An 18,945-nucleotide genomic window follows, 5' to 3' on the forward strand; every position below is an offset into this window, starting at 1 on the left:
CACCCATGGGAACGCCCAGCTTTTCATGGACATTCCCATGAAAAGGCTGGGCGTTCCCATGGAAATCACACAGTGACATAGGCGCCAGGGGCGGGCAACTGGCATCACTTCCTGCTGAATGCCCACTCACATCTAAGGTTATCTGAGAGTAACCTTAGATGTGCGTGGGCCTTCCACATCATTTGATGTTCCCCCACAGCCTGTGAATGGATGTTTATGTAAAACATCAATTCACAGCCCCTGCGAACGCACCCGGCATTTGAGGAGGGGGGGCGGATGTGTATCAACATTCACAGGGCAGGTCTGGTGGACTCATAAGGCTGCAAATTCACAACCAGAATAACCCCCTTTATGCCATAACAGTTGGTTGCTAACAATGTAATAAAAGGACGTACAGGTTCTTAGCTAAAAATAATACATTTATATAGAAATATTTACTTAAGTGTAATCTGTGGGCTGGATTCAGTTAGCTGCATTTAATTACCTAATTCATCTGCTGGGGCTATGCAATTATAGCCCATGGCAGCCCACGGGATTGTTACGAAATCCCGGTGATCGGAATCCCGACGGTCAAAATCTCGACAAGGCCAGGGGGGGACGTGGATCACCCCCTTTGCGGGCTCACTGCTCTTGTCACGCAGCAGGCCCGGTGCCTCGCTACGCTCACACACTAATTTATTCTCCCTCTATGGGTGTCGTGGACACCCATAGAGGGAGAAAGTGTCGGGATTTCGACGGTCGGGATTCCGGCATCAGGATTTTGACTGCTGGGATTCCGACCATCGGGATTCTAACTGCATCCCCAGCCCACAGCGCAAACACAGAAATCCATGCTAAATACCCTGATTGCACATGCAGCGAACGTGTTTACCCAGAGCTCTGAGGCAGTTGAATAGCCCAAGCTGTTAAAGGCTGAGTCTACCACTCTTTTCCTGAATCCTATAAATGCTCATTGAATCTGGCTCTATATCAATGTCTAGTGTTGAAGACTGGTGATACTAAATTGGCACTATAGTCACTCTTCGTACAGGTAAAGTGGCACAGGTACGGCAGAAGCCGTTTCTCTCCCCTTAAAAAAGTCAAATTAACCAAGGAATGGCTGAAAAAAATAAGTCCCAGTCAGAGCAGAGACCTCAACCTTTGCAAAATCTGAGGAATAACCAAAAGAAGGCTATGCACTGTGCACAGATGATGCCATAGCATTTTGATGGACCTGGGATTGAATTACAAAGTCCAGGGGGGTTATTTATAAAGGAAATGAGAGAAGCCAACTGTCACTTTTGAATAAGCTTCAGAACTCTCTCTATGGCACAGTCCTAGCACTGCACATTCCTCAGCACCCACCACCCACAGTGGCAATATCATGTTGCTGGCCTGGGCAGCTTTTCCTCTGCGGGAACTGGGCATCTTGTTCAAATTTAAGGATAGCTTAAGTATGGTGCAAAATACAGGGAAAAACTGCAAGCAAACCCACTTTAGTCTGCCAGATAAATCTTGTGAGAAAGATCATCTTTCAGAAGTACAGTGATCCCAAGCACAAAACAAAGGCTACACTGGCATGGATGAACGACAAAAAGGTGTTCTACAATGGCAGAGTCAAAGTCCAATCCGATCGAAATTTTGTGGCACAATGGGCCTTATTCTGGTCGGTGCGGACGGAGCCGAATATGCAGCCAGGACCGTGCGTCCTAAACCCCGCCTTTCGTACGGATCGCTCTCTCCGTCCGAATGCGGTAAGAAGCTGTCCGAACGGACCGCAAGTGTATTTCTCATGAATACACCTCCTCTATCTCAGGGAACCTCCCCCATCATTCGATGGCTCCCGCAACCTCAGACCACACGGGCATTTCTCCGTGCAAAAGCAGGGATCTGGGCAGGCAGCTGACATCCGGCAATGTCATATGTCCGCCCCCTACACGTGCGTCACGACCGCATTACCATACGTACGCCCAGCGTTTGCATGGGAACGCCCATGAAACGCGGGGTGTAAACATATGGTAATGAGCCCAAACAGCCCTTCACGCCCCTCTCCACCCCCTGTTCGTAGTATACACATTTCATGCGGAATTTGGACGTGCGTCCCGTTCGCACATGCGCAGAGACGCCTCTGCACATGCGCAGAAGCAAAACATCGGCGGACCGACCGCACGCGGACATTACCGCACCAACCAGAATAAGGGCCAATCTGACAACTGCAGTCTACAAACATCATCCATCCAAACAAACTGAACACTCCGCAGCAAATATGTAAATATGGGGAAGAATCTCTTCCAATATGTGTGCACGCCTAAAAGAAACTTACTCTAGCACTTAGGAGATCATGTATAAAACAATCAAAAGAGTGGAGAAGTGGTACAATGGAGAAGTTGCATATAGCAACCAATCAGCTTCTCCAATGTTTTCATTCATTTATCCCCAGATGGTGTAAACAGCTTTAAGCCTATGGAAGTCTACCCCTCCTCTGCAGCTTCCCTCTAGCTGCAGACACTGATACTGGGCACATGCGCATGGTGACAGCGGTCATAGACTCCACCACCACCTTCCAAGATAAGGAGGCACACTACTAGCTTCACAGTGGCAGAGCCTGCTTCAGGGAGCTGTCCAACAAGGTCTGGACCATACTCGATTTTTAATCAGTTCATTTATACATTTGTGTCCCTTTGAATTGTAGTAGATACATAGTGGCACAATATGCACATTTATTCACTTGATAAAACAATAGGAAACACTGCGCTAATTTATACTATGACACCAGGGCTGAATCTATAACATATAATCACACAAACGGTTACCTCAAAATGTTAGACATTTATTGAATGTTATATAACACAATGGGTTTGCTGGCCATCTAAAATAGAACTACAAATACATATATTGATGAAAATTATCCTCAAAATATACAATTTATTACTGAGATGTTAAGGGCCCCTTACACTTGTGAGATTTGACTCAATTCAGGTCAATTTATCTGACAAGATCTGATGTGCCTGTCTGACAAAATCTTATGTGCCTGATGTGTAGGACACAATCCACAATCCTGTGCCAAGAGATTGTAATACTGGCCATACATCAGAAAGATCGATCTTAAGATCGATTGCGCTCATGATTGTGTCCAATTTCCCTTCAATTCCCCGGCAGTCCTTGGTTGTTTTTGGACACACAATGTGCACACAATCTGCATACAATCCATATTACAATCAATTGAGATTGTATGATTGGGTACAATATCTTTCTGATGTATGGCCACCTTAAGAGATCGATCCTCCTGCACATAGGATAAATCTCGAGTCAATCAGGTCCAATTTGTTGAACAATAAGTTGAACAAGTGTAAGGGGGCCTTCATGAATACAGAGAATAAGCACCACGAGAAAACCTATGCAGAGGTTTCATAACAAAAAGAAAAATACCAATAAGTACATTTAACATATTATATATAGACAACTCTTTTGTTTTTAAGATATTATTATGTAAAGAGTAATAAAAAGTAGTAAAGAGGAAAAGACAGAAAGAAAAAGGGAGAAGGGAAGCTGGGGGGTGGGGAAAAAAACGAACACATAAATTATATTGAATACGTGTAAAGCTATATGTAAAGTCGGGACACCCCCCACCCCCTAAGGACAGGCACCCCCTGGACAGGGCACTACAAGTTTCAGAATGACAGTTTGATAAATGAGCTGCCTAATGTGTTTGTGACCTCATCATCAAAATCTAGTTATAAACTCATATGTTTCGATTTGCATTAAGCCAATGCTGCTGTGACAAAGATGATTAGCTGCTGACTGCTTATAGTATTATAAGTAATGTATTGGTTGATTTCACAAACGCTGTAAATAACTTACATAATATAGAAGTATTGTATAACATGCAGAAGCACCACTTTAACAATGCTAAAAATGAGTCTCAACTTTTCCATGTGTACTTCCAGGAAGTGTAATCCGTTCTGTTGTGCAGTGAGATGAGTCAGGGTGGGAGCAGCTATGCGCCTGCCTCTGTATATAGTCATACTGCCTGTACATACTGTGCACATCGTGCTGCTGCTGCGCTCTTACTGACACATAGCACTGCATACCAGGCTTCTTCCTGACGCCTATTACTCTCACTAACAGCGGTGGCACTTCCATACTCACCCAGCGCTGTGCTCTCTGGCTATACTTCCCGCTGCTGGATGGAGAGGGCGCTCAGTGCTAGGAGGATAGTGCAAAGTGTGACAGCACCAGTACAGTATTTAACTCCGACCAAGCCCTGAGCCGTCCACGTCACACTCGTGACTGCCCACGCACACCTCTATGTCACTCACTTTTGGTACCTGGGTGAAGTGTACCAGCAGCAGGGAGTCCGTTCAGTCCGATGTGCCGGCGCTGAGGACAGACACTAGTAGCAGCACTGCGCTGATATGTACAGTATTGCAGCAACAGCAGAGCTCTTTCCCCGTTTCTCTTCCCTCTCATCAGAGAGGAGGAGCCCCGCGTCTGCTGTGTAGTGTGTAGTCACAGTGCTGGGTGCATAGTTGCCTGAAGTCAGCTTATAACATGAGCTTGTTATTTTTGTGAGTTGCTTATTTTTTTTTAGGGTTGCTTGTTGCTTGTTTTTGGGCTTATAATATTTTCCAGTAGCTTATTTTGGGCTTGTTTTTTTTTGGGCATGGTGTTTTTTTTTTTTTGTAATTCACTCATTTAGCACAGAGATAAGGGACAAACAAATGCATGGTGCCTATCGCACCAGGGCCCTTATTCTAATTGACCCGCAAAGCTGCAAAATTCACAGCTTTGCGGGTCATGTAAAAGCCGCCCGCATGCAGATTTCACTTGCATGCATCCATTTGCAGCCTTGCGTGCGGGGCAGAAACCATTTGATAGTCGCAGACCATCAAGTGATTTCTCTGGCGCTTGCAGATCTAGACAATCTCTGGTGTCTTCAGGGCCGGTGCTAGGGGGTTCGGCGCCCTCCTGCAAACTATAAATTTGCGCCCACCCAAACTTTACAAAGGGAGGGGTGTGGCCACACCATAATGCTCCCACTCCAAATTACACTACACAGTAGCACAATCTTATTCAGGTGCGGTAACTAGCCATTTCGCTTCTCGGCCTTTTGGCTAAGATCAAGTGTAGTATCTGTTCTTATCAGTTGGTATGGACTGGCCTCTGGCAGAGAATAGAGTGTGGGACCCCTCTTTTTTGCCTGGGAGTGGTGAAAAGTCTGGCTGAGTACCTTCACCTCTGCCTTTGGTAGGAGGTGTTGTTTCCGTAAATCCACTGGTAAGAGGGGGGGAGAAACACTGGGCCTAGTAGTTTGACTCTCTTGACGGGGTTCGTAGCCCCCGAAGGATGAGACAGCGAAAGGCTCAGTCTAGTATCCATTCCCAGGGAGCGGAGAAAAGCTGAGACCGAGTAGATTGGTCCAGGTTGGGCAAGCCACCAGCCTGGGCACAGCGAAAAGCTCAGCCTAGTATCTTAACCCTGGGAGCGGAGAAACACTGGGACTGAGTAGATTGCTCTTCCGAGGGGGGTGCAGCCCCTAAGGGAGTCTTTCGAAAAGCCCAGTGGAGTACCCATTCCCATGCCGGGGGCCGGAAAATGCCTGCTGGTGAGACGGAGAAACACTTGGTCGGACGCTGATTGGTCGGCTGCCTGGAGCCCGAGGCTGCACTGTGCCCCCGGGGTAACTCAGGGGTGCCTGATTTGCACTGGTGATATCCAGCACCATGCACTGAATGGCACTTGCACCGCGCACTTCCCTCTAGGTTAGGCTACACGTCCTTACCTCGTCCTTTTGGATGGGGTAGGACAATTTTTTTACACCCCCACCCCGGCCTTCTGGCTAGGGCCTCTTTTTATTTCTTTCTTTGATTTGCACTTTTGAGCCTTTCACGTTTTTCGTTAGTTTGTCACGTTTTTTTGATTTGGGTAGTGCGGCTGTCCCTAACGGGCCTTCCGTTCCCCAAACGTGACTGGGACTCTTCACCTTTTGGGGAGAGTCCCGGTCCCCTCGAGGGCAACCCCGAGCCGCAAGGCGGAGGGAAGCCTATGCGGGTCTCTCCAAACCTTCGGGTGCGGAGGACCCACCGTCCAAAACCCTTCCGGGGGTGGAGGAAACGCGGGTCTCTCTGAGCTTCGGCGAAGAGGACCCACCGATCCCTTTTTTCCATTCCTCGGCCTTATGGTTGAGGGGGGTTAGGGGAACCATGGGGCCTTTCTCCTTTGGGAGAGGGCCCACACGTTCGTACGGCTGCCCCCTTTGCACGTGTTTAGGCACAGCACTGATGGTGGTGGGAGCACACCTCGGGCTCCCTGAGTTTCTTCAAACTCAACTAGCCATTTTGGTGCCATGTGTGAAAAAAACAGGGACAGTGCGCCCCAAAGGCGTGTGCAAAATTGTAGAAGCGTGGCTTCATGGGGAATTGGCGTGGTCACATAAAAGTACCAATAACACCATAATCACCATAACACATTATGCTTCACACATCCAGAGCCAGATTAAGGTGTAAATGGGCCTGGATCTGAAAATTATCAAGGGCCTATTATGCGCAATAATAGTGGTTGTGGCCAGCACTTAATGATGTGGGGGGCTTGACCAGTGTTCTGGTTGGGCGGTCTGCTCATGGGTCTCTATTTGTGTAAATACTTTCAACTAATTATATATGCCTGGAAAAAGCAGGGGGCTGGCATCGGAAAAATGTAGGAAGATATATTGGCGGGTGCCCTCCAAAAGGTGCACCCGCAGGATGCCGATGTCCTAAAATCCTAAAATACTTACGGGGTGAGGCGGCACTCCAGTCATAAAAAGAATACTGAAAGACAAAACTTGATAGACAACATTTCAGCACCTTTTATGTGGTCACCTAACTTTACCACACCATATACCGGGATGCGGTCAACATGCTGGTGGTCGGAATCCCAGCGGTCAAAATACCGATGCCAGAATCCCGACCACTGCAATGCACTTTGTCCCTTTATGGGTGTCCCCCGCAAGGAGGAGCGATCCACACAGAGCCGGCCTTAGGAATAGGCAAACTAGGCAATTGCTTAGGGCATTTGGAATGCCTAGGGGCATCAGCAGCTTCTGCTGATTAAAATGATATACAGCATGCCTATATTCTGTGTGTGAATGAGGCTGTATCTGCATATGAAATAGTGTATTCATGGAAATCACTGTAACACAGCATTTTGTATGCAGGTACAGCCACAGTCTCACACAGAATATATTCATGCCACATATCATTTTAATCATTGGAAGCTCCTTGTGTGTACTGGTCATAACAATGCAAATAAGACGAATTTTCAGCAAAAAAAGGCACCCAACATTAGCAGAACTGGCCAGGAGCTGCATGGCTTATTGAGTCAAGATGTATGAGGAAACATCTGTATCCAAGCAGAGGCAGAGGTCACAGTGTTAGCAGCTGTGCAAGTGCTGTCTGCGGGTGGGTTGGTTGTGCAATAGCGTTCAGCATATGTGTAAGGGGCATTATGTGTGTCATGTATAAATGCACTAATAATGAGCGACATGTGTAACAGGCATTATGTGTCATGTGTATAAGGGCATTAATAATGTGCAACATATGTGTAAGGGGCATTATGTGTGTCATTATGTGTATGAAGGCCATTAATAATGGTTGGCATAATGTGTAAGGGGCATTATGGTTATAAGGACATAATAATGTGTGTTATGTGTAAGGGGCATTGTTGTGTGGTATTATCAGGGGTGCTAAGAGAAAGGGGTAGGGCGTAAAAATTACCCAGGCCAAAGTCTGATGGAAGGGCCCAGTGGGGGCCCTGAGCCCCCTCCCCTTAAGTGACAGCAGCAGCTGCAGCTCTTCTCCTCTGCCCAGCACATTTGTGCTGGGTTGCAGTGTGGCCATGGAGGTGCTTAAAATACAATATTTTCTCAGGATTTTTTTCTAAGGGTATAATGTGAATAATGTGAGGAGTAATGTATATAAGGTAAAGTGGTACTACTGTGTGATGTAACGTGAATAAGGGACACCATCACATGATATAATGTGAATAAAGTTGCACTACTGTGTGGCATAATTTGAATTGGGAGTACTATTGGGTGGCCATGCCCCTTCCCAGCAAGAACACATCCCTGTATGGGCTGCCCACTGAATGTGTGCACTGTTTCTATTTAAAATATTGCGGGTAGGAGCACCAAAATGATGACTGCTATGATGAGGGTTGATGGTGCTGGGAAAGGGGAGCAGGGTCAGAGGCGGAACTAGTGGCAGTGCTAGGGGGCACCAGCCAAAATCTTGCCTAGGGCATCATTTAGGCTAGGGCCAGCTCTGGATCCACAGACCCCCTTGTCGGCATTGTGGAGGTCGGGATTCCGGCGTCGGTATTTTGACCGCCGGGATTCCGACCACCAGCATATCATACCGGACCCCATATAGCCCTTATACAAATCATGCAACAAAAGAGTAACCCCTTATACTGTACTTGCCTCTTAGACATTATGCCACACCGACTGAGCCAAAATTCACGTTATGCCACACAGATTAAGGCAAAATTTTGCCACATGGATTGAGCCAAAATACACACTATACCAAACAGATTAAGCAATAATGCACAATATGCTTCAAAAACGGGTATTGCGCGCCAAAGGTGTCCATTACATGTTAAGCCAAACACCATAATGCTTATTAAAAAATATGCTACATGAGTGCTGCTTACCTATATGCTCATTGCCAGGGGTTACATGCTCATTGCCATGTGGGATTGCATGCTCATTGCCAAGGGGGAATACATGCTTGCGGTAACTGGGGGACAGCCGCCGCCGGGCAGAAATGACAGCCATTGACAGCCGGGCAGAGAGCAGGGGGCTGCCCCGCTGTATTCAGAGAATGCAGGTCCCGGCTATTTGAAATAATACCCCTTTCACACCAGAAAATGCAGGGATTTACCCGGGCTGGCCCCTATTGCACCAGCCTAGTTCCTGCATTTTCTGGTGTGAGGAGAGAAAACTACCCCCCCCCCCCCCCCCTTCCCTTTAAACTTTAGGGGTAGTTAACCAGCATTATCTTCGGAACCAACTGACCCATTTACATATGGGTTTTGAATGATTTTCAAATGATTTTGCTGTGAAACTGGGCCATTTGGTTCCAGAGAAATCTGTCCTCAAACAACATGAACAGCCATGAAAGGACATTTCAAACATGAAAAAATCGGTTTACCCGCAATATCTCTAGAACCAATGAACCCATATGGACCAACCTGGTATCAGATTGAAGGCCCAGCAATTTGAGTTAGACTGAGATCAACCTCGAGCTTCTGTGATGCCGTTGGAACCAGGTGGGGGTCGGAATTAGCAGGTCTCATGTTATCCTATGGGGAAAACGTTCCAGCTTTGCCTGGCGGTATCTCCGGTTCCCGGGGGGCTAGCAACGCGGGGCCAGGCTTGTTGGAAAGCCCTGACCCTCAGCTATAAAATGGGCCTATTTAGAGAGTGGGCCTGGAGCTGTAGCTCCATCAGCCCCATTGTTAATCCGGCTCTGCACACATCAAAGCCCATAACACATTATAGTAACCACACACAGTAATGCACATTATTCGTAATGCCACACATCATGATGCCCCTTGCACAGTATGCAGAACACCATAATGCCCATTACACATTATGCCACACACTGTAATTCCCCTTACATAATATGCCATGCACTATAATGCCCATATGACATTGACACACATTATGCTACACATAATGCCCCGAGTACTCCTGCATATGCCCACATTTGTAGCGTTGCTTATTCATAACACCCACACCAGTTGCGAAAAGTAGTTGCTCTGCTTACAAGTAGTTCCCACATCAGTTGCTGACAGTAGTAGCGCTGCGTAACCATATACCCACTCCAGATGCTGACAGTAGTACCTCTGCTTATACATAACACCCACACCAGTTGCCAAAAGTAGTAGCTCTGCTTATACACATGCCCACACCAGTTGCCTGAAAGTAGTACCTCTGCTTATACGTAGTGCCCACACCAGTTGCCGACAGTAGTAGCACTGTGTAACCATATGCCCACACCAGTTGCCGACATTAGTAGCGCTGCCTGTACACATGCCTACACCAGTTGCCGACATTAGTACCGCTGCCTCTACACGTGCCCACACCAGTTGCCGACATTAGTAGTGCTGCCTCTACACGTGCCCACACCAGTAGCCGACATTAGTAGTGCTGCCTCTACACGTGCCCACACCAGTTGCCGACAGTAGTACCGCTGCCTACACACGTGCCCACACCAGTTGCCGACATTAGTATCGCTGCATATAGACGTGCCCACACCAGTTGCTGACATTAGCAGCGCTGCCTATACACGTGCCCACACCAGTTGCCGACATTAGTAGTGCTGCCTATACACGTGCCCACACTAGTTGCCGACGTTAGTAGCGCTGCCTATACACGTGCCCACATCAGCTGCCGACATTAGTAGCGTTGCCTATATGCATGCCCACATCAGTTGCCGACATTAGCAGCGCTGCCTATATACGTGCCCACACCAGTCGCCGACATTAGTAGCGCTGCCTACACATGTGCCCACACCAGTTGCCGACATTAGTAGTGCTGCCTACAAACGTGCCCACACCAGTTGCTGAAATCAGTAGTGCTGCATACACATGTGCCCACACCAGTTGCCGACATTAGCAGCGCTGCCTATATACGTGTCCACACCAGTTGCCGACATTAGTAGCGCTGCCTACACATGTGCCCACACCAGTTGCCGACATTAGTAGTGCTGCCTACACATGTGCCCACACCAGTTGCTGACATTAGTAGTGCTGCCTACACACGTGCCCACATCAGTTACCGACATTAGTACACTCACACTTTACAATGGTGGCACTGGCAGCTCATCCTCTCCTGTTTCCTGGTGTCTTCAGTCAGCCTTGCTCCCTTGTAGCTCCGCCCCTTCTGCCCCATGTAGCCACGCCCCCTCCGCCAGTGTAGCTCCGCCCCCTTTCGGACCCTGCCGATGACCAGCTGATAATGAGCAAGGAGGGATCTCTGTGCCTCCGGCGCTGCTGCCTGTGATGAAGTGTGACAGGCGCAGCAGCAGCCGGCAGGCACGGAGGACAGCAGAGGATGCACAGCAGGGACAGCGCCTCTCTTGCACGGCGCCTACCTGCTTTGCATCCTCTGCTGAGTGGGTAGTGCCGGCCCTGGGTGTCTAATGCGGGGTACACACCAGGACGACCCGCTCACGATGCACATCGTGAGCGGGTCGTCAGTGTCTCGTCCGACCCGCTCACGGTGACGCGGGGGGGCACAACTTGCTCACGATGTGCACCGTGAGCGGGTCCGATCCGATGGCGACCCGCACCCGGCTGTATGGTCGTCATTGAGATCCTACCTGCAGCAGGTAGGATCTCAATAACGACCGACCGACCCGCGGGACCGCGCATCGGATCGGTATCGGTCCACAGCAGGTCAGAAAAGGGCCCAATCAGCACACAATCTACATCCAATTGGTCGGAATTGGATCTAGATTGTGGGGATCGGGCCCTAGTCGTCCTGGTGTGTACCGAGCATTAGATCTGGTCAGTGGCGTAAGTTCGCCCCAGTTGCCCGGAGGCAAGATAAATATTGGTGCCCCCCATATAGCTCAATCAGTAAGGTATCTGTCTCCAGTAAGACAGGTCATGGGTTCTAATACAGGAATACAGGGTGTGACACTTGCAAAAATGATATTATGAGGGGGAGTCAGCCACAGAAGTGATATCGATGGCTTTCAATGAACTGATTCAAACTGACAGGAGAGGAGAGGTGCCCCCTTGGGAGCAGGAGCCCGGCGGCAGATGACTCCATTGCCTCCCAGAGTTACGCCTCTGGATCTGGTGGTCCCTGTGCGGGAAGAGCGCGGGCAGCTGACATCCAGTGATGTCAGCTGCCCACCCCTGGTACCCGTGTCACCTGCAAATTTCCATGGGAATGCCCAGCATTTTCATGGAAACCCCCATGAAATGCTAGGTGTTCCCATGGGCGCTACCCATGGCCGCCACCCCACGACCCTCGCCCGCACTGCTAAGTGTGAACGAGCCGGCAAATAATCAATTCACCGTGCCCACTCGCACAAAGAGGCTGCACATGCGCATAAAAGTTTATGCACATGTGCAGTAGCTAACCATCGCTCCCCTGTGCGAACTTGCAGGGGAGCGATCAGACCAGAATCTGGGACCATGTTTGGGCACCTTTTAGAATAAATATTTCTCAGTGCATACAAATGATCACAATTATATACAGTGGGCAATGTTCACTTGACATTTTTCTTTAGAGCAAAAATGAAAGTATAAATAATATATTTTAATCAATCTCTTATATATTTAGCCAGATCCGTCACTCAAAAGCAGTGTAGGTAATGGTGGGCGGGGTTCCACGGGTGATTGACAGGCCCATCCACCGTTATCCACAATGCAGAACCTGCATTACAAGTTCTACACATCCTATGTCCTACACAAAGCTCCTGCCCCATACTCTCCCACCACTCCCCATGTCTGGCCAAATACCACCCAAACCCCGCCCCACGGCTGAACACCACCCCCTCCACCCGAGCACACTGACTGTGACCCAGGATGCCTTTGCTGCAGTGGCTCATCTGTACTCTCTCCTCCTGCCAGCTCCTTCCTCCCTGGCCAGACATCCACAGTGAGTACTTCTGTACTCAGCGTACAGCCCCTGCTGAAGGTGTCATGGCACCCCCCACATGGGGGGGGGGGGTGCCCGCGATTTTCGGGAGGGGGGGTCGCGGGTGGGAGGAGGGGTGCCCGCGATTTTCGGGAGGAGGGGTCGCGGGTGGGGAAGGGGTGCCCGCGAATTTCGGGAGGGGGGTCGCGGGTGGGGTGCCTGCGATTTTCGGGAGGAGTGCCCGCAAATTTCGGGAGGGGTTGTCGCGGGTGGGGGGAGGGGTGCCCACGGATTTCAGGAGGGAGGGTCACGGGTGGGGGGAGGGGTGCCCGCGAATCGGGGGGTTGTGTGTGTCACGGGTGGGGGAGGGGTGCCCGCAAATTTCAGGAAGGGGGTCCGCGAATTGGGGGGGGGTGTCACGGGTGGAGGGAGGGGTGGGGGGAGGGGTGCCCGCCAATTTTGGGAGGGGGGGCTACGGGTGGGGGGAGGGGTGTCCACAAATTGGGGGGGGGGTGTCACGGGTGGGGGGAGGGGTGCCCGTAAATTTCGGAAGGGGGGGTGGGGGGGAGGGGTGCCCGTGAATTGGGGGGGGTGTGTCGCGGGTGGGGGGAGGGGTGCATGCGAATTTCGGGAGGGGGGGTAACGGGTAGGGGGAGGGGTGCCCGCGAATTGGGGGGGTGTGGGGGAGGGGTGCCCGCAAATTTCGGGAGGGGGGGTCACGGGTGGGGGGAGGGGTGCCGTGAATTGGGGTGTGTTGCTGGTGGGGGGAGGGTTGCCCGCGAATTTCGGGAGGGGGGGTCTCGGGTGGGGGGAGGGGTGCCCACGAAAGGGATTCTCTCTCTGCGATCTATCTCTCTCTGCGATCCCTCTCTCTCTCTGCGATCCCTCTCTCTCTCTGCGATCCCACTCTCTATCTCTCTCTGCGATCCCTCTCTCTCTCTGCGATACCACTCTATCTCTCTCTGCGACCCCTCTCTCTCTCTCTGCGATCTCTCTCTCTGCGATCCCTTTCTATATCTCTCTGCAATCTCTATCTCAATTACACTAGATCTCACACATATATTTCTACTTCTAATGGGGCGTAGCCCCTCACGACGGTGTGAAGAGCGCCCGGAGGGCGCAATGAATCACCTAGTCAATAATGTTTGTTGTTCTTATACTGTATATACAGTATAAGAAAAAAACAAGTTGAACTTGGGCTTATTTTTGGGCTTTTTACGAATGGTTCGGGCTTATTTTGGGCTTGATTTTCGGTCGTTAGTTGCTTGTTTTTCATTTCAGAGTTGGCAACACGTTCTGTGTGCTGTCCTGTACCGCAGGCTATAATGCACTGTGATTCCGCACTGTCCTACACATGGGGGTAAAAACAACAAGATTTTTCAGCGATTTACCACAGAGCATCTCTGAGGGTGATGTCACACATGAGCTTAAGTAATATGTGTGAAAAGACCCTTATGGTACATCTGTGCACTTAGGGCCTGATTCAGACCTGCTGGCTAGGCTGTGGATATTCGAAGCCTAGCGAGCAGGTTAACGTCGCCAAGGTGAACGCATGCCTCCCACTGCCCGAATCCTCTCACTACGCTGCGACTGAGTGTGTACGCTTACACATCCGCTTGCAAGCGCCCGCACAGAGGAAAAATCCTTTGATGGTTACTTACCACTGACGGACTTTCCTCTGTTTGCCGCGGAAAAGTAGCCCAGGACTTACTTTTCAGCTGCATGTTGTTGTTGTACGAATTGGGGGCGGGCGCTGACGTAATCCGCCGGCCCCGAGCACACCAGGGAACACGTGCGTTCCATGGGCCCCATGCAGCGTTGGCATTGCAGTGGGCACACCCACCGTTTTTGTGGGCACCCCATGAAATGCCTGGTGTCCACCCTGGAATGTCCCCTGGCTATCAATCACTGTGCGAGCTCCCCGGTGAGTGAAAAGCTTGCAAAGGCGCTTGTGCGGGGGGGGGGGGGGGTGTCTGCACGTACATGCGCTTATGTGCATGCGCAGACCCCACCATCGACAGAGGGGCCAAATTATCTGCTCAACAAGCAGTACTGAATCAGCCCCTTCATACAAGTGTGTTATTTGGTTTTAAAATGGAAGGGTGGGAGCTGACCAACAGGGGCTATTCTCCCTCAGGGGGGTCCATGACCCTAGATGGAGAATAGAACCTGTGGCAAGCACCGCCAGCCTGCAAGGGTTTTTTGTGATCACCCTCTTGGAGTACCGGCAGCCGGCGGCATCCCGACCTTCGTCCAGTCATACCACACTCCTTATCAGGTGTTTTCATAAATGCATGTATGTATATCTGTATACTATGGGGGTTATTCAGACCTGATCGCTGCTCTGCTAAATTGCAGAGCCCTACGATCATGTATACGCTGCCCCGCCAAAGCGAAATCCCACCACATGCAAGGCTGCAAATTTCCATCCAATCCATTTACAAGCCATTCACCATCAGATGATTGTTCCAGTGTGTGCAGTCTCTGTGTAGCCCAGGACTTGCTCGGCTGCTGAGATAGAAACAGGCTGTTTGGGGTCGGAGCAATTGCCACACACCCTCCCTTCAACTACCTGAGCATGCCTGAGTTTTCCCTGACACTCCCAGAAAACGTTTGGTTACCACCCCTGCATTGTCACATGTCCTACTGGGTGACATACCGCAACTCACATAAAGTCCATCTGAGTGAAGGTGTAAAGGTATCTATGTTATCTGTGATTTCTGCCAAAATCCAAGAATTGCATAGCATACTCACAATAGATGTGTCAAAGATGTTCACATAAAGGTATATTTTAGGTAATTTGTGCATAATTCCCTTCTTCCTTGCCTAAGCAAGGTGTTTCTTGGGAGTATGTGAAGTTTTTCAATGATGTGAAAACAAGAAAAAATAATTATGTGTAGTAAAATGATGTGAAAAAATTCTGTGCACTTTCATGAATATTTATTGTGCACGCGTACCCCACTCACATGTGAGCGGGTGTGCACATGTACCACACTCACGGAATTTCGTGGCTTGTATATTCACATAAAGGTATCTTCTAAATGGTTTATTTTATCTCTCCGTGTGTGTGTGTGTGTGTGTGTATAACGTTCACCCCAAAAAAAAGGATAATGTATAGGTGTCGTACCCCAACTCAATAGATCATGTTCAAAATGTGCATATAAAAGGTCTCGGTACTTGTGTAGTTTCACGCCGCCAGCATGGCGCCGTGCTACTTCCGGGTGTACGCTCGCCACGAAATATGTCCAAAAAAGTAACTTAACTCCATGCCAACATGGATAGTTCATACCTCCACTATCCATGTTGGCATGGAGTTGATTTTAAATAGCGTTGCGAGCGTAGCGAGCCACCGAGCCCGCAGCGTGGGCGAGCGAAGCGCCATGCTGGCGCCGTGAAACTACACAAGTACCAAGGTATCTTTACTTCATTATAACTAGGTGAATGGCCTTTATTCAGATCTGATCGCAGTGCAAATTAGTTTGGAAAATGGGCAAAACCATATGCACTACAGGTGGGGCAGATGTAACATGTGCAGAGAGAGTTAAGGCCCATACACACTGGGCGACTTTCAGCTGAAAGCCGCTCAAAGTAGCCTGTTTGAGCGGCTTTCTGCTCAAAGCCATCCAGTGTGTATGCCCCGGCGATGAGCGGTGAGCACTGCTGCGCACTTCCGCATCATGAGCGGCGCTGAGGATGGCTTTCCATAGCTCTGCGCAATGCAACGCCGTCCTCCCCCCCTCCATCGGGGGCAGCACAGGGGGATAGCCACTCAGTGTGTATGCACTGAGCGGCTTTCCCCACAGCGGTGACTGACATCATCGCTGTCCATACACGCTGGGCATAGTTGCCCAGTGTCTATGGACCTTTAGATTTGTGTAAGTTATTTTGTTTCTGTGCACTGTAAATACTGGCTACTTTATTTTTACACTGCAATTTAGATTTCAGTTTCTACACACACACCACCCAAATTTAATCTGCCCCAACTGCAGTGCACATGGTTTTGCCCATTTTCCAAACAAATTTATACTGCAATCAGATCTGAATAAGGGCCATTGTAGCTTGTATAGTCACATACAGTAAAGGTGTCTTTTAAAAGGTTCTAATGTAATAAAGGAAATAATCCTCCACAAAAGATTTTTATATATGGTACCCAAAAAAACGAAAGAATAGGGTATCAAGATTCTCAAATGAGGAAAGGAGGCAAGAGACATTCCAATTTAAAAATATTGCTCCAAACTATTTAAAAGTAGAAAATGATAGATTACCTCCATAAAAAAAACAATTTCAGCAGTCTCCATTCCTTTCCATTTTTACTCTCATTGTTTTGTATGCATTTTTTATTTTTTATTAATTTGGATTGTACCAATATATCCTTTTTAAATCCGCTTGTAAAATAAACGTTTTCAATACTATATCAAAATCTTAATACCCTATTCTTTCATTTTTGTGGTACCATAGATGGAAAAATATTGTGGAAGATTATTCTACAGATTTATGACAATATTACATTTTTTTATTTTTTTATTTCATGCATGGTGGGGAAAAAAACGGAACTTGATAGCCACCCATCAGTACTTTGCACTACAAAGGAACTTATTGCATACTATTGTCTACTTACTCTTTACTAAGTGCCTATAATAATTCCTATTGTTTGTTGCCTGTACCTAGTTTATGTAAAAGGGTGAGTCGCAATACTTTAGGAGTACATACAGGCTGCTGCTTATCTTTGTGTAAAGTTTGGGAATTCACAAGTTTTCTAATATAGTATTCAGATGGCTGATAGACAATGTCTAGGTCAATAGGTCGACACTATGGTCGACATACATATTTTCGATCAGAGATTGATGCAAGCAAAAGGTCAATATGCCTTTTAGCAACACATTTGTCATACCGTATCATCCATGTGGACCCCATTCTGGAACTGTAATGTGTGCTGAGTGAAGTGGTAGCGGAGCAAGGCATCTGGTCCGAAGTGGAACACTAACTGGGGATCCACATGCTCAGGTTTCGACATTGATATAAAAAAAAAGAAAAACCCATATCGACCTTTTCATGTGTTAACCTAATTTTTTGAGTGTTGTCCTTGTGCATGTCAACCTTTTGTGCATGTCGATTTAGACCACGTCAACCTAATATACAGTACTACACCCAGTGTGGGCTATCTCCGCCTTTTAGCTCTTGAAATTGATTTTGGAATCTTATACCTACTGTACCCTTATTCCCGTGGAATGTCATTGGGTAGGTGTTATGGGTCTATTATCATAGGGCAGCTGATAACCTTAATCAGCAAAATAGATATTAATAAAAATTTTTATAGCAATTTTCTCTTATCCCATTTATCAATTATCATAGCCGCAATTATTAATTATTATCATTATGTATGTATGTATGTACCATATGTATCAGGAGGGAAAGCAGCATGAATCTCCAATACTTGGTGCGAATCTTCCTGCTCCACTGGCAGCTGCATCGCTCACAGGTTTCTATGGGGGATGCGATGCTGCCCGATGTATCAATATTGGGCAGCATCGCATCTGGTCCCTGGGCTATTGTGGTAGCCTATTGTAGCCTATGGGCTACAGAGCGATTGGCGGGGCAGTAAGGTCAGCGGGTCGTGTGTGTGTGTGTGTGTGGGGGGGGATGGCAGCGCTAACCACGCATGTACAGAACCCCGTCACATGGCTGACGGCATCACAGGGACATACATCCTCACAATAGGATCGCATATTACAATGCAATCCTAGGTGGTAATATTCATCCCAGATTGCAGTGTATATGCAATCCTACTTTAATGGGCACCTAGCACTTACAGGCTGTCACTAGATGGTGTAAGGGGGACACTTTTGAAAAAAAATTTGAGGGCCATTATAAATTCCCAATATGCCCAGGACACCAGGGAAGTGCATTGTAGTTGAATTAGTAGAAAGTAGCACACACGTGTAGGAAAAGGTACAAGGACGGCTGACTTGCATCGAACTTGAAGGCCCTCTGAGGAGGGAACCTGCCCCTTTAACAGACCCCGGCTTTATGGGGGTGGGGTTTCAACCCCAGTCCTCTCCTGTTACCAGGGACTGTCCAAGCCTAATTTTTTTGGTTTTTTGCTTTACGGAGGAGGTCTTCCACGGTTTTCCCAACTTTTTCATGCTTTTCCTTCCATGTGGACTCCGATTTGGAATGGTAAAGTGTGCCAAATGCAGGTGTAGGGGAGCCAAGCACCTGACCCAAAGCATGGTGAGCGAAGCGAGCTATGTGGGGTTACGAGGTACACGATTTGGGAATCCATGTGCTCAGGTGTTGACATTGACAAACTCATGTTGACCTTTCAATTGTCA

At 48.5% G+C, this 18,945-nt stretch overlaps 1 protein-coding gene and 1 pseudogene across 3 annotated transcripts in view; one reads left to right on the top strand and one right to left on the bottom strand.

Annotated features, from left to right (window-relative positions):
- The window catches only part of RAB7B (RAB7B, member RAS oncogene family), a 28,583-nt gene extending 24,136 nt beyond the window's left edge, over positions 1–4,447 (bottom strand). Inside the window, exon 1 of one of the 3 annotated variants that reach the window (XM_083173031.1) lies at positions 4,308–4,447. The gene's annotated coding sequence lies outside the window, so the exon portion shown is untranslated. Of the gene's footprint in view, positions 1–4,128 lie in introns of all 3 variants that reach the window. The other 2 variants (XM_083173029.1, XM_083173030.1) reach the window with 2 other exon arrangements.
- Positions 4,448–5,073: 626 nt separating this feature from the next.
- LOC146060868 (U2 spliceosomal RNA) lies at positions 5,074–5,171 on the top strand (annotated as a pseudogene).
- The last annotated feature ends 13,774 nt before the right edge of the window (positions 5,172–18,945 follow it).

This window comes from Crinia signifera, chromosome 2 (genome assembly GCF_055691185.1).
Source record: "Crinia signifera chromosome 2, ASM5569118v1, whole genome shotgun sequence".
Taxonomy (NCBI): Eukaryota; Metazoa; Chordata; class Amphibia; order Anura; family Myobatrachidae; genus Crinia; species Crinia signifera.